At 41.3% G+C, this 17279-nt stretch overlaps 1 protein-coding gene across 6 annotated transcripts in view; it reads right to left on the bottom strand.

Moving 5' to 3' along the window:
• MARCHF1 (membrane associated ring-CH-type finger 1) overlaps positions 1–17279 on the bottom strand; it is a 481117-nt gene that overhangs the window by 406450 nt on the left and 57388 nt on the right. For 4 of the 6 annotated variants that reach the window (XM_075930154.2, XM_089777939.1, XM_089777938.1 and 1 more), the window contains exon 3: positions 6293–6400. The exons of the other annotated variants lie outside the window; for them this stretch is intronic. The gene's annotated coding sequence lies outside the window, so the exon portion shown is untranslated. The remainder of the gene's footprint in view (positions 1–6292; positions 6401–17279) is intronic. 6 annotated transcript variants of the gene reach the window in all.

Genomic DNA, 17279 nt, shown 5'->3' with positions numbered 1-17279 from the left:
TCGGTGCCGCTGATGATGGTGCCGACTCCGGACGGGTTGGCGGGGCCGATGCCACAGAGAGTGCGGGGCTCGGCGCCGATGTGCTACGGGCTTTGGAAGGCTTTTCCATCGCCTGTGGGTGGCCCGACACGGCTCTCGAGTCTGCCGCACTTAGGCTCCTGGACGAAGCGGAGGCCTTTTCTTTGGTCTTGTGCGTACCCTCGGTCTCTCGCTCCGTTGTCGGCGGCGGCTGGAGAGCCTTGTTGAAGAGGAGCATTTTAAGACGCATCTCTCTGTCACGCCTCGTGCGCGCCGTTAGCTTGGCGCAATGGCCACACTTCTGAGGGATATGGCCCTCCGCTAGGCAACGAATGCAGCGGGAGTGGCCATCCGACACGGGCATAGCCTCGCCGCATGATGCGCACTTCTTGAACCCGGGAGAACCGGCCATGGTTGGCTGTTCGGGTGTAACCCCCGGGATTAAAACAGGGGGTTGAAGTAACAGGGTTTTTTTTTTTTTTTTTTTTTTAAACAATTAACCAATCTAACTAACTAACAATATAAAACTGACTAATACTACGTTGGGAAGGGGCTAACTGGGAAAAACAACTGAACATATATCTAATTTTTGACTAAACGATTTCTCCTCAGGAGAGGAGCGTGTTCCAGATCCGTCTGCGGCCGTGGACGGTTAGGAGGAACTGGCGGGTCGGACCGCGCGACGCAGAAAAGGGCGCGAACGCCGCGGGACACACTGCGCACGCGCGGTCCTCCGGAGGGAGCTACTGCTATGAAGAAGTTTCCGGTTTGCGGCGCCGGGACGAGCCCGACACCTGTAGTGGAGCACCCACGGGGACATCACTCGGAGAAGAACCCATGGCTCTGCCAGACCATGGATGTTGCCAGACCAGAGTGCAATTTTCAGAGGTGCAACTTGTACAATCATTCTTTCCTAATTCAGTGTTCCTGATGAAAAATTTACAATAGCTATGTTATCCTGGCAAATCAGGTACTAATTTTAGACATGCTCCTATAAATGATCCTAAAATATCAGGGTTGTAAAATATCAGTTTTAGAATCATCACTTCATGTTTTCAGTATCTGACTAAATAGCTCACTTTTTCAGAGTCAAGGTTACAGAAAATTAATATTAGCTAACATGATTGTACTGATGTACAGTAAAACAGAAAACTTACCCAATATATAGTTACGCCACACTAAAATGCAGGTTCTACTTGTAAGATACCAAAAAAAGTGAACAATTAAGAGTCTTATACTGGTGCACATTTAGCATTCCTTTCCCCAGCCAAACATCATCTGGTGTCTAGGACATATTTGAGAGAGTTTCTGTCCAAAAACCCCTCCTAAACAGTAAGAGCCAAGACTACTAAATTTGGTATACAATTTCCTCTTATCATATCTTAGAACAAAGTAAGGGTTTGGTTGTGCCTGGAAAATGGGATGTGCTTTGAATGGGATTGTCTCTCAAAAAAACATACAGGGGAAAAAAAAATAATCTCTAGGCAGGTGAAAGGGGCTGCTTGGGGGTCCTCCCCCGCCCACTTTGGAACTGCCTTGGCCCTGAGCCTCCTATCCCCTAGGCACCCTTTAGGAATGGTGGGAGGGCTAAAACTTACCCCAACCTCCTGCTTCATACGGGGACATTACTGGCTGGTCCCTTTCAGCAGGGAATGAGGGGTAAGTGCACAGTTAACTGCATTCCTCACTCTGGCTGAGGAGCACAGGGACAGGCAAGCTATGCCCTTTGCTCTTGCTCCCTGACAGAAAGGAAAGAGCAAGTAGCCATGATACAAAGCTCAGGGAGGGGAGTTGGCCCCCTTTTCCCTCCTTACCCCACTCCTTTCACACACAGTCCCCTGGCCAGAGCCCCTCCTCAGTCCCCAACCCTGACTATGCACTCCCCCCACCACCATAGCCCCCTCCCTGAGCTCTCCTTAATGACCCAAGCAACACCAGGTACATGTGCTAGTAACTTTATAAAATGTTGTACAGTGCACTCTATCACCACAACATATATTGTGCTTTTCCTTATTTAGTTTTCCAAAAGAAACTGTTCATGAATAAAACATTTCACTTCCTTCTTGTGTTTGATTTCCACCGTGACTCACTCCCAGCATCCCAGCTACCACAGGCAACTTTCACAATACAGGCCTTCTTGTGTTGTATTGATGTTTCGGGATTAATCTTCCAAGACTTTGTGCCACAAAGTAACCATAAGTAACCTGGAGCCTGACTCCTAATGGCTTTACTGGGCTTTAGATCAGGCACTTATTGAATCAGCACTGCTGTCTCTGGTGTACTCAATGTTAAGCACTCTCAGTATAGGATACTTTTCAGAGTCCTTACCTTAGCAACAAATATTATGGAAGCACTAGAAAGGAGTAATTATCACCTACTAAAATGGGGGTATGAACCTATTCTTCTAAGCTTTTACAAGGCTAACCAAATTCTATTCGTTATTTCGTAGAAAAGGAGCAATTTCTGTTTGGACAAAAATTGCATAAAATATATCAAAATTTGAGATATTTCCACTATTCCCATTGGCGGCATTCACCCCTGAGCAAAACTTGCTCTGAAATGATCCCCAAAAGGGAAAAATACTCTTCCTCATGAAAACATTGAGCTCTTATTCATGTTTCTTTTTTGGTCGCCCTAAGTTATGATACTTAATATTATTAAAATGTGGTCTCAAACTCCAAGGGGAAAATCTAACAACCCTATATTACATAAAATATTAAACATAGAAGAAACAGGGTCAGATCCTTAGCTAGTGTCAATTAACATAGCTCCATTTACTTTAATGGAAAAATGCCAAAATTACTCAGCTGAAGATTTGGCCCAGGATGTGAAAACAGTTATAGCACAACACATACGAGCTTAATGCAATTAGTGTTTTTCTTAAACATCTCTACATAGCTTCTTTTTATAGTCATTAGTACGTTTTACAGGCCCTCAGTTACAATGGTATAAACCCAGAGCAACTTTCTTAGCTTCAAACACCTACAAAAATGCAGCTGATTGGACTCTATAAAAAATTGACTTAATTCAGTTACAAATAGCATTTCCTTAAAAAAAAAAATTCATGTTAAACACAAACACAGTGTAACACAAATGGAGAATGCCAAATGAAATCATTAAACCTAGATACAGAATTTCACGATTCCCATTCACTTCAAGGGGACCAGACTTGATCTTTAGAGAGCAATGTACAATACCCTTATTAGTTGGAAACTATTTCCATAATTCAATAGACTTTCATTAAAGGTTCTCAGCAGGCCATACCCAAATTAGGTAATATTATTCAAGATGAAGCTAGTAGAGTTTTTCATACATTTTCAGGCATGTTAAAAATAAACCTTTTCAGTACTGAATATTATGGGGAAACGGACCTTGTTCCACTGCTGGCCATTTATCACAGCCTGTATTTATTCTTTATTTAAGAGCAATAAATGATCCTGTGCAGTCATACCACTAGTGTGTAAGTGATGCCTGTATCATGAACTCTAAAGAGTTTACAATCTATCAGTACCTGCCCACATGAACTGAGAAACACATCTGCGAGATTGACTGTAGAAGTTAACACCAAGCTAAAAAGGGGTGACCCCTTTATATACTCAATAGTTCCATCCTTCAAAAGGAGGGTTCCTAGGCTCCCACTCCCATCTTTCACTAGAACACCAAAACATATTTTTTAAAATAGCTAATAAGTATCCAGATTGACAGAAGCAGAAAAATTATTTTTCCAGTATTTTGCCCTGGCTTGTAAAGTTTGGACTATGTCATCCAAATCATTTAATGGGCCCCATCGCTCCTGTGTCAGAAGATATCACAAAACTATCCTCATGCCATCCTTGTAGGGTACTATTTTATAAACGCTGTGGCAGAGAGATTAAGCAACTTGCACCCTATCACAAGGGATAAAACACTTTGAAACCTGGTCCTTCCCCCACTGCAAGTGACTAGTATTTAAAGCAAAATTCGAAATAGGGATTCAGTTAAAAGCAGAATCATACAACACTAGATCTGAAAGGGACCTTGAGAGTTCATCAAGTCCACTCCCCTACCCTCATGGCAGGACCAAGCACCATTTATATCATCCCTGATAGGAATCTATCCAACCTGCTCTTAAATATATCAGTGTTAGAGATGCCATAACTTCCGTAAGCAATTTATTCCAGTGTTTACCCTTGCTGCAATTTAAGCCCATTTCTTCTTGACCTAATAATTCTCTTATTTTACATTTAGGATGCTCAAACAGGTGACAGACTAGATATGCAAAAAAGGAGAAAGCTCTTAGGGAAATATTTTATACCCTTCCTGGGACTTAACAGAGCATACTCTGCTTTCTGAAAGGAAATATTTTCTGTACCAACCTTTAATTAAATCAAATCTCCCATCTGATTATCAACTTGGTGGATTATTAAGAGTCATTTTACTTAGATGGACAGATTGCCTATACGAAACTTACTCAAAAGGTGAAACTCAAATATAAGTCTACAAATGATGCAAACAAATAGATATCAGAAAGTGACACTATAAAGTGTACAATATAAATTATATAGAGGAACTCAATATGTGTTATGCCCTTTTAGTGGGAAGCTACATGAATAATTTAGGTGTTCTGGATGGAGTTGATTCTTTTTCATTGGTTAGTGCTTGCTTGATTTTTATAAATCATTTCTCACGTATAAATTCATCAATTGCTCACCAAGCATTTCCCACACTGATACTGATCAAATCAAGCAACTATTCACACAATACGTCAAGTTCAGTCAATATTTTTCATTCAAGAGTTTCATTTGTTAGAGGAAGAACCCAAAGAAGTCCTAACATTTTCAGAAGGAATAAATGTTGGTCTTCAAGCAGAACAAAAAAGGAATTAAAAACTAAAAAGTAATTAAAAACTAATCATATTGATAGCAACATTTGGGGAAAAAAAGACTAAGATGACTTTATAACAAATATTGCTTTCTGTTTGGCAGGGTCTATAAACTTTCTGTATAGGTACGATTGATATCGCCAGCGTCTCCTTTTATTTAACTGCATAATGTGGATTTAAAAAAAGATATATGCACTTCAGGTTTCCCAGTTCAAACATTTCCTAATTAATAAATAAATCAACATTCATTATAGTGATGACATTTTCAATTAGAGATGCTTGAAAACTAAGTAGTTGGCCTAGGTTGCACAAGCATGATTAATTTATAATTTGCAGAGGTACCTCATCATAAAAAACTTTTTAAATCAGATTTATGGGTTCTAGTTGCTTATTCTTGCTTTAGCTTCTTGTACTCAGATGAGTAAATAAGCCACCAGTTTGCCATTTTTCAGTCTTGTACAGGTATGTTCAGGGTTTTGAGTGTCACAATGAATTTGGTTTTGTAGAGGAGTGGAGAAAGGAGGGCCCAACACCCTAGGGATTGAAGAAAGCCTCTGGGCCCAGCTAGCCCCACCCTGCTTTACCTGCAACCAATGCCAGGCTTGGAAAGAGGAGCAAAGGAAGGAGCATGCCTTAGTTTGGGCTGACTACCAAGAGGGAGGAGCCCAGTTCAGCAGTCTATCTGCTTGGCAGCCAGGGAAACAAATAAGTTCCCACCTTACTCATCTGGAGAAAAGGGTGGGGGGGACCTACTGAGAAGCTCCAACCCAGGGAAATCTGGATTTGGGGGGCATGCCCCAAATTTAAGGACTCAGAGAGGGAGCAATTTGGAGCTCCAGGGCCAGGAGCACAAGGGCCAAAATAGGGATGTAAAAATTAGTTTAAAAAGGTAACCATGTAACTGCTAAAAATCCTAGCAGTTACATGCTTACACACTGTGGGCTCTTCAGTATAAAGCTTAAATAAACATTATATTGCAGGTCCCACAGCAAAGCCACTTCCCTGGACAGCCAGCATTGTAAACCTGTGACGGGGGGGGGGGGGGGGGGGTAGGAGTGGCTGGGTCCATCACAGGGAGCAGCCCCTGCCTGTGGTGGGCCCTGTGGAGCTGAAGCAGGTCCCTGCCTGGGGTGGGTGAGGAGCTGCTCCAGCCCCTACCCATTAACCAGAACCAGTTAGCATTACCTGTTCCGGGTGATGCTTACCAATTAACCTTTCACTTCCCTAGGCCAGAACCCCCATTTTTCTCACTTGCTTACTCAGTGACCTAGCCACTAGACTACTCAGCTGCCAGGGCCTAGCCATGAGCTTCTTTCGCTATTATGTATGTTTGTCTAGGTCACCTTCTCTTTCATATTAGTATCCTTATCAGCTGCTGTGACAATCATGTGGGTGGCATCCTTAAAGACTTACATTTGATGCTTTTGGAGTATCAAGAAAACTTTCCACTAAGAATATCCTTTAGAAGCACTGCTTTGGAATTAGCTGCTTATCAATTTTTGTTCCAGGATTTCCATACCTCTGTTGAATAAAAGAGGAACAACATTATGTCAATGTTAAAAAAATTCAAAACTGTCAGAACCAACCATGTTACTTTTCCATATCTTTTCAAGCTTATCAAAGTTCTTTGCTTGACATCTAACATGATTTCACCATCATTGCACATCTCACTCCTGAGAGGAAAAATAACTTACTTCCTCTAGTATTTCTGGCTCTACTCTGATGGGTTTTTTCAGCACAAACATTTTGCTTTCTACTGGTTGATGAGCAATTCAGTTTGTTTTGCCACATCTGTCTAAAGCTGGGGCTTCTCTTCCCTTAACTGATGCGTTGAACCTAGCAGGAACATGTCAGCAGCAAAAAAGACCCAACAGTTGTGATTCATCATTTGTCCATAAAATACTTACTTTGCCTTCTGAGATTACTTTATGACTAAGAGTAAGAAAGGCCATACTGGGTCAGATCAAAGGTTCATCTCTCCCAGTATACTGCTTCTACCAGTGACCAATGCCTGGTACTTCAGAAGGAATGAACAAAACATGTACTAATCAAATGATCCATTCCCTATTGACCATTTCTAGCTTCTGGGAAATAGAGGCCAGGGACACTTCAGAGCATGGTTTTTCATCCTTGTCGCTCCTGGCAAAGCAGCTCATGGAGAAATAAATGGCTATTTATTTTTTGAACCCTACAATAGTCTTGGCCTTCAATTACTACTGCATACAGTTTTCTAAACTCTGCATACACTATATTTAAAGTAGCCGGTAATGGATTTCATAAGCACTCCTTTAACTTTGGAATTGCTGGACTCTGTTCTGTTACTTTGGTTATGTTTTCTTGTTATTTATTCCTTATGTGTGTACCTGACAAAGTGGGTGAAGTAACATCAAGCTTATTGTACCTTAATCTGTCTTGAAGTCTTAACACTTGTCTTCTTACCTGGTTTTTAGTTTAAATTTTGTCGCTTTCAAATATTATAAATTATCCATCATATAAAATTTATGAATTACCTCTAGGCACTTCTAAAAGGAAAATAAGGCAATCTTTATTGTCCCATTTATATTTCTTACGGCTACAAGAACTTTAGCAGAACAGAACATTAGAACACCGATACCACAATCCAGTCCCCAAGACAGCCTACTCTGTGAGTTGCATTGTTCAGCATAAGAAAGGGTTACACAATTTAACCCTAATAAAATTGCATTTGTGTTGTCCATTGCTTCACTGCAAACATAGGGGCATAGATCAGCATTCATGCTGCACTGTCCATTTCAGCCAGCCCAGGCTGAAAAAAAGCTTATGATCCAATCAGCAGGTCAAATTTGGTGATGAATCCTGGTCTTGTGCCACCTTAGGTATGTTGCACGTATGCTACAAATGACAATGACTGCAAATGCAGTACACTGAAGTTCTTAGCCCCAATGTTATTTTTAGCTGAGAATTTTTCCAGTTTTATACATTTTTCTGGGCATTTTCCATTTTCTTTTTTTAAGTTTCATTGTTCTGTCTTACCATTTCAAGCACAGACTGGCAGATTTATAGTCCTCAATCTAAGTGTTTTAGAGCAATAATAGCAGGGCTGCAACTCCTTCATTAGCCTTAGAGCAAAGGAACAACATCCTTTCTGTGAAGTAACAATCCCAACATGACATTACACTTTTTGGCTTCTGACACAAGTGCCCTCAGGTTTTGATGTAAGTGATTAATATGGAAAAAGAATGCATTTAACCAGGCTGATGGAAAATGAAGAGTGTCCTCTAAAGTTAATGAAGAACAATGATGTTTCTGGCTTTTTTGGGTCATCCTTTGGCTCTCTGCAGTGCATCCAGGCTTCAGCCATAGAGGAAGCCATTTTAAATAATCTGATACAAAACTATGCATTCTTAATCCTGTCCCTTACACAGATACATGCCAGCAAGCTACTGCTAATGTGATTGATGTGCCAGTGTAGACAGAAATTTTACTAATAGCATGAAAGAAGCACCTCCACACTGTGAACTTGCAATCGTATTTACATACATTTGCATACAGCTTGAGGGCTAGTGAGTAGCAGTCAAATGAAACCTGATACAGAGAAAAGTCACTGACAAAATGAAAATTAAGTTCTGGCTTCACTGCAAAGCAATCTGCAGAGTGCTAAAGGGCCAGCTTTGCTAGTTCAGGACATAGTAGTTCTCATTGTTCATGAGCTACTGTTCTCTCACATTTAGATCTAAATTCATATCTATGTAGACACATTCATTACTACTAATAGTTCAATATAGTTATTTCAGAACCAAAAAAAAAACCCTTAAAATTGGTAGCAGAAACCAGGTGGCCCAGGGACCAAGTGGTCTGGAAATAAGTTTAAAAGAGCAAAGCCACTCACAACTCTTCACTATCCCTCTGCATCACAATTTGTCTAGACATCTAAGTAGTATGAACTTTTTCCAGCACAGTTTTCCCCACAGGCAACAGTGCCAAAAATAAAATCCAGAGAATTAGCTTCACTGTGTAACAATGCAATATTTATTTGGGATCTTAAATATTTCCATCCACGCTCTTCCTTCTCTGCTATCGTTGTGGGCAACTTCATCATCCTTCCTGTCAGTGTCACCCAAACTCACAGCTTGTAGGTCATCTTTGATTATACCCCTCTTTTCATCTCTATCTGCATGCTTCCATTAAGTCCTACTCCTGTCACTTCTTTCCTCATCCGCACACTCCACTCCTGCTGCAAAAATTCTCATCCATCCATCCTTTTGCCACTTGCTGTCATAACCGCTGTAAAAACTTTCTGCTCTCCTCCAAACTATCCAAAACACTTGCAAAGATTTTTCTCCCTCCTATCACCACTGTTGTGTACATGCCTCACACCTTTACATTTCCTTCCTCTAGTTTCCACTAACTTTTCATATCAAATTCAAGCGGTTATTCCTCTGTCAAGGCTTTGTATGACTATCTTAAATCATCTCCTCCACATAGTCTCCTGTTCTCGTCACCCTTTCCAAGCTTCTTTGATTTCCTTCATCTCCTCCAACATCCCAACTTCATGTTCTTTCATTCTGTGACTTACATTTGTTCACTAAATACCTTACATCTGTTTCATGATGGATTCCAGCTAAAAAAAGATTTTTAACTATGGGCTTGTTCTCTTGCTTCTTTTCAGGTCAAGGATTTTATTATAGGTGTACACAACTATGTATAAGATGACACAGTCCTGCACAATGGAAAAGTTATTACTACTATTGTAACCACTTGTAGAAGAGGTGTATAATTTAACATTTAGAGAGTTTGTCTAAAAGTTTGGACATGTGCAATAAAAGTACTTCAGGAGTAAGATATCCAGTAAAATATTTGATTTGGATCCAGTTTTATTTCAAACCGTAACTGCCAGTTATATTTTCACTTGGGCTATCAATTAATGCGCATTAACACCTGCAATGATGCAGAGCACAACGCGTTAATTTTTTTAATGCACGTTAATCGCAGGCATTTCCACAGTACTGCCCCTTTGGGAAACTTCCAGGTCATCTCAAAGGAGCAGCACAGTGGGAGCCTGGGATCAGCTGGAGTCCCAAGCTGACCCCAGGTTCCATGCAGCGCTTACCCTTTGAAACGCCACTGCTCCATTTCCAAGGGGCAGCACGAGCAGAGCCCAGGATCGTTGTGTAGTGCTGCACCTTTGAAACACTGCCGCGGTGTTTCAAATGGGCAGCACAACATGGAGCCTAGGGTCAGCTGCAGATCCATTTCAAAGGGACAGCACTGTACTGAGCCCAGAATCAGCTGAGGAATCCAATTGACCCCAGGCTCCACGTTGCGCTGTGCCTTTAAAACACCGCCGTAGTGTTTCAAAGGGTCAATGCTGCACAGCTGTTCCCTGGTTCCACGCTGCTGCCCCTTTGAAACATTGTGGTGACAGCACTGCATGGAGCCCAGGATCAGCTGGGGACTTTAGCTGACCCCAGGCTCCACATTGCGCTGCCTCTTTGAAATGTCATGGTAGTGTTTCAAAGGAGCAGTGCAGCACCACACAGCTGATCCCGGACTCCCACAGTACTGCCCCTTTGAAACACTGTGGCGGCGTTTTCAAAGGGGCAGCGCAATGCAGAGCCCAGGGTCAGCTGCCATTTTATTGTTTAACGGTACAATTAATCACAATTTATTTTTTATATCGCTTGACAGCTCTAATTTTAACTTAGCAGAAGTTCATTTGCAGACTGAATTATTTCATGAATGGGTTATACATATGCTAAAGGGATTTTGCAGTAAGTATTTGTTTTTATTTTCACAGTTTTATGCAGGTCCTATTCCAAAGCTCATTGAAGTCTATGGAGAGACCCTTAATTTCTACAATGGCTTTCAGATCAATTGTCACAGAACAAGAGAACTGCATAGTGGACAGGAGAACAAGTTCTGCACCTTATTGTCATTCTGATGAAGAGAAAAGGTAAGACAAGGAAACATGGCTCTGCCTTCTCTGTGCACTGACAAAAGAACAGGATGGACACAAACAGAAATGTGACTTGTTTTAGTTTGACAATTTTATTTCAATAATTGGATTTTCAGTCTGAAAGAACAACATTGATGAAAATCAATTGCATATGAAAGTGTAAAATAATGGGAAGTCACTCTCTTACTGAGTAGTGGGAAGTCTGCAATTTGTTTTACAGTTACATACGTAAGTAGATTGCTCACCACTCTGGTATACCAAATATATTCATTTACAAACATCCTAATTGTTACACGAGGTGTGGGCCTACAAACAACTGAATTCATCCAACTGCATGCAATACCCCATAGATCTGGGAAATTGATCCAAAACCCAAACTTCTCAGTAAGAATCAAACCCCCAAAACCCAAACTTCTCAGTAAGAATCAAGGTAATAGTTTAGTTCTCCTGGCAATTAGAAGTTTAATGAAGTTTCCCTGGCACAGCTTCTATCAAAGCTCTTCCAAACATTCAACGTGTCACATAGAGACAAGCCAGACCTTCAGCCTTACATAACTACAAGTGTAATTAAATACCAGGGAAGTGGGAAAATAAAGCTTACACAAAGCAAAAGTGGATCAATGATGATCATCATTCATGAAGAGCTGTAAACACGAATTTTTCATCAATTGTCACTGTTACATGGTAGCTTAAATCTATTTAGATTTTTAAATAAATAGACACTTGCAATCAATTTGCTGGAGGGCTTATGCTGCCCTGGGAAGTTACCACGCTTTTTGAACACACTTTTAAACAAAGTAACAGTGACATTTGAGTAAGTGGGTAGAAATGCTAAGTTTTCTAGGTAAACAACTAGAGTTAATAATAGGAGAACAGATCTGAATTGAAATAAATATCATCCTATTTATTAGAAGAGTCTTTAATCAATTTAGAGCTGCTCAGTATTTGGAGTGTTCCATTGTCAGCTGACAGGTTGTTAAATGAAGTTTTATCTTTGCAAACAGCTGGGTTTGCATATATTTAGTTGCTCCTCTACAAAAACATGAAAATGACTTCAATGCCTTTTTTCAGCAGGCGCACGCACACAGAGGCTCAGCTTCAACACCCACATCTGTTAAATGCTCCCTGTATTTAAATTCACATAACAAGGCACATCATAAAAGCTTCCTCCTAGCAAGTTCAGTATAGTTGCATTTACCATAAACAAGAAATTAAGAGCAATCGACCTTCTAGTCAATACTACACATGCTTAAGTATATTAAGTGTGATTAGGACATTTTGAGGTAGTTATTGGGAGACAGGAATCTTTCCATTCAGCATGGTCACTCTTCTAAATTAAGAATTGGCAACTTTGGCGATATCTACAATGGAATCAGAGGTGCAATTGCAGTCTCATTCTAGTTTTAATCTAGCTAGAGTGACTACCAACAGCAGCAAAGACATATGCAACATGAAGTTCAGTGCAAGTTGTAAAAGGCTGCCTGGAATTCAGGGCATGAATTTATGCACTCAACCCCATGGTCTACATTTCTAGGTCTTCATTGTTATTTTTAGCTGGACTAGCTAGTGTAAGGCTCTCTCAGGTATACACATTATACCTCCAACTGTAATGAAGACACAGCCTTTGGCTGCAAAATGTTCATTCAGTTCCAGAACAGGAAAACATACAGCAAAACTGAATCCCCTCATCCAGTGTTTCAGGCATTGTATCTATCATTCTTATTTTCTTGGAACAAACCCTGGAAAAGAATCTGAGGCTGTGCATTTACATGACACAAAGCAAAGCAACGAAGCTAAGATCAGCTTCATTAAAAAAAAAAAAAAAGTTCAAGGCTGAAATGGTTCTCGTGTTAAAATCCGACTATGTTAATGGCTTCTCCCACATTTTGTGCAACTCCTCCTCTAAATATATTTCATGTGTGTAGTAGGTAAGTATATTATAAGCACTCAATTCCCCAGGCTTCATATTTTTCTTCCTAAATCTTCAAGATGTCCCAGATGCTCTTATCTTTTCATGGCAGGGCAATGTGTTGACTTATCCAATATCAGAAGATAAAACATTGGACCAGATTTCCCTTCTCTTTACACTGTTGTAAATCTAAGTAACTCCATTCTCAGATGAAAGCATTGTTTTGGGATTAAGACAGTGACCTGGGAAGCAGGAGATTACAGTTCAAATCTTGACCATCATACATTTCCTTCATGCTAGAATATTATTAATAATGGGGTGCTGAAAGCCAGCCCTCTTCCCACACTCCTCCCCCTCCTAAACAGAGCCAGATCTTGACAGGATAAAGAGGCCCTGTGGGGCGGAGACTGGAACTGGAAGCCCAGGACGCAGGAACACGTATGTGGCTGGGAGCTGGGACACCTCCTGCAGGACTGATGGTGGAGACCCATGTGAAGCCTGGGGCTGCTACACCACCAGTTCCCACATCTATGATCCTAAGCCTCCTAGCTACAAAAGAAAAATACTAGTACTTGCATTCTCCCATCCCTAGTTCCTCCTCTTAGAGAGGCCTATGTTAATTAATAGCTTTTCCATTTAGCCAATGCCCACTTATCTGAAGTGTTCACATCTCACCCAGACTATCTGAATAAACAGGACTGGACTTGTTCACTCAAAGCCTAACACAATGATGCACCAATGAGTTGAGAACTTTAGGTAATCATGTAATCCCAAAAATATACAAAATAATAGGACTGAGGGGATATGCAACTGTATAAAACAAGCATGACAAAGGAGGGGGGGAATTAGAGTGTGTATACACACACACACACACACACACACACACACACACACACACACAGAAATGATTATAAGTCAAGTCACCTTTGAAAAATTAGCCAGGGAATGCCAGCTTATCATGCCCATCTTTTAGCATCTGAAAAAAATGTACTCAATTTATATATATACACACAATGTATTTATTTAGTATAAACATGACTCACCCCAGGCTTTCATGCAGTATTATTCGTGACTCCTAAGTATGCAGGCAAAGAACTTTGAGGTAATGGTGAGTAGAGAGGGGAGATTAAGATGGTCTTTGGCCTTCACGTATTACATTTTTCACAGTTTGTTCCATATTGACCCTCTATAGAGCTATGTGAGTAACTCTCCTTTTGTTTGCTGATGTACAAGATAAGTGAAGAAACATCTTTTATTGAACCAGCTTCTGTTGGTAAAAGAAGCTTTTGAGACAAATTTGTCACCAAAAAGAGTAGTCAGTCCAATAAAAAAAAAAAATCACTCCCCACATTGTGTCCCCCATTACTTGGGACCGACAAGGCTGAGTAGCGTACTTTTTTTTGCTGGCAGTCCTACATAGGAAAATAATTCAATTCAGGTTAAATCAAAATTGAAAATGTTGGTGAAATTGAAAAAATCCCCCCAAAATTATTTGGGGTTGACCTAAGCATTTTCTTGAGGTTTTCAATCTTAAGTAAAAGCCACAGAAATTAATGGTTGTTGAAGCCTCTCTCTCTGTCTCTCGTTATAAATCATTTGAATAGTCACTGGACCAGAGAGAGCCTGGTGGTCAGAACACTCAACTGCAATGTGGGAGGCTCAAGATCCTGCTCTAATGAATATGTAAGAATTTCTAGAAAGCGGAACAGCTTCATCAGAGTTGAGAGAGACCTACCACAGAACAGCCTGTAGGTTTATGACACTCACATAGTTATAAGGAAGGAAGACTTAGTTATAAAATTCAGAGGGATAGCCGTGTTAGTCTGTAACTGAAAAAACTTAAACAATGAATAGTCTAGCAGCACTGACGATTCGTTGTTTAAGTTCTCCTAGTTGTAAAAACTGATCTTTGCTTTCCTCACATCCTTGGTGAGGTCTCCAACCACTGAGATAATGGCTGAAGGAGGGTGGCGCTGTAAGCACCGGTAGTAATCCTCTTTGGTTTTGTACATGTCATGTAAATCCTTTTATGAATACAGCCTGACCAAAGAAAATTAAAAATATTTGTTCTCGTGGTGTTAAAATGAAACCAGTCATTACTGATTTTGTTTTGTTTCAAATCACAATTTCTCAAAATTGACAAATTCATGAAGTGTTTTGGATGACCTTAATCAACTATTTTTACTGAAAATTGGTAAAGAAACAAACTTTTGCCCAGCATTCATTTCAGACAAAATCTCTCTGAAGCGGAATTTAATTTTTTGTTCTGTGAGGCTTTTGTTTTTTGAAAGAGTGCAAGTACAGGCTGTACCTCCAAAATCTGTCACTGTCTAGCTTGGCAGGACCATGGATGCTCCTGGACCACAGAGCCCAGGAGACTAAGTGCAGGGAGCCAGCTGGGCATTACATCAGAGTCAGTAGCCTGGCTGGGGGCAGCATGGGATTGGGGCCAAAGCCCTGTAGCAGCCTCCAGCAGTGTGGGGCAGAGGCCAGAGACCTGTAGCAGCACAGGCCAGAGTCCCCGTGGCTATACCCAGGGAGCACTGGGTCAGAGCCCTGCGGCTTCCCCTAGCTGTGTGGGGCCGGGGCCGGGGCCGGGGCTGCATGGGGTGAGGACTGGCACCCTAGCCCTGCAGCTGCTCCCAGCTGCACAGGCCCAGCACCCCAGCCCCGCAGCGGTTCCCAACGACTCAGAACTGGAGCCCTGCAACAGGAGCTGGAGCCTGTGCTGCCCAGAGAGCCAGCAGTAGCTGGGCAAGCAGCCCAGCCAGGTTGTGGGGGGAAGGCGAGGCAGGGCTGCCTGCTGGGACAGCCTGCCAGTAGCGGGTGATGAGCTTGGGGGCTGGTGGCAGGAGACCTCCCCTGGTCCTGAGAATTCTCAATCAGGACCAATTAGGTCCCGATGATGCTGGACCAGGGAGGTCCAACCAGTATTAAAAAAAAGTTGGAAATTCAGGAAATGCACAATTATTATTAAATTTACAAGAAATCCTAGTCTCTCAACACCCGGAAAGGCAACTAAGATAGCCCTCACATACACTATTTTCATTCATCTTCTTTCCTCTGTGGCAAAGTCATAAAAATAAGCATGTTGTAAGTATAGAACTACACCTTAGATGAGCACTCATGCAGAATTAATTATCTATACCAAGAAGCAAATTCAGGCTGTGTCATAAAATTAAATCATTTTTTACAGACTACCCAATCACGTCTGTGGAATTTCATTCTCTCTTACACACCCACGCACCATGATGGTGTTTTGTTTTAACATATGCTTAATGGTGCCCCTGGGATCTGATCCTTGTCAAGCAATCAAATAAGCTGAGGAATAAATAAATCAAAAGAGACATCCAATTGGTATATATTAGTTATACATGAGCACTATTAATTAGTGGCATAAATTAACATCACAAAACTTAGTGCTCAGTCTCACAGCTTGACTGTACACGGGGTCCTTTGCTAGGGGCCTAAGTCATTATTTTGTACATAGAACAACAGTATAAAAAAGGAAAGGTGATATTTGTGTGTTCATATATTGATACTTAGCATTTGAAAGTGATTTCTGTTTACTTGGTTATCACAGGTCCTCAGTTTGTATTAAGCCTGTTAACTGAACACACAGGGACAAATTCAGAAAATGTAAACTTACACACCTATGATTCTACTTAGGTATAGAATCATTGGGGTGGAAGAGACCTCAGGAAGTCATCAAGTCCAGCCCCCAGCAGGACTAATCTCAACTAAATCATCCTGGACATGCAGTTATTCCTACATCTTAGTAAGCAGTAAAACAAGCACAATGCTAACTCCTTTTACATCTGACTAGGCATGATAAAGAGTGTTATACCCTAGCCATGGATCAAAATAGGTAGAAACACCTTACAGGCTAAATTCTCCTTCCTGCTCAAAGCCCTAAATAGATGCAAAAAGATGTTCAGTAGGTTTAGCAGGACACACAGCCCACCACAGGAGTCTTGCTGCAGCCAGTGCCATTCCCCTTCAGAAAACAGTTTCGTGTATTGATGCATATAGCTGCAGTTTCACTGCACATGCTCCTGCCCCTCTCCCCTATCTGAGCTTACTGTTAAGGGCATGGCCCCCAGGGACTCGCCGGGGTGGCGAGGCCATGCTTCCTTGCTACCCCTCTATGGTCATTCTGAAATATAACTGTCCCTGCTATCACAGCCCTCTCTTTCCGTTTAATGAGAAACAAACACATTCCGCACATCCCATTGCCCTGGCACTACCAAATGCTAACCTTGCTTTAGGTTATTATAAGAGGAAGCTGTGTATCAAATTTGTTGGTCCCACCTGTTATCATTTGGAAGTGTCCTTCAATAAACAGATTCAAGGATGGATGGACACAGACATGGTCTGTGCTATGAATAAGGTACAAACTAAGAGAAGTTGGTTTTGAGGGAGGCAATCCTAAAACATCTTCAAACAACTGTGTATTGGTGCTGCAGTAGAAACGAAAGCTGATCTAGAAGAAATTCAAGGGTAGCTTGCCAGCATAGTGTACACACGCACCTTTAATTGGAATATGAAGCTGAATG

This window comes from Pelodiscus sinensis, chromosome 4, assembly GCF_052426305.1.
Source record: "Pelodiscus sinensis isolate ZL-2025 chromosome 4, ASM5242630v1, whole genome shotgun sequence".
NCBI lineage: Eukaryota > Metazoa > Chordata > Testudines > Trionychidae > Pelodiscus > Pelodiscus sinensis.
The sequence above is the reverse complement of the archived record's forward strand: the minus strand, read 5'-3'. Positions and strand labels throughout refer to the sequence as shown.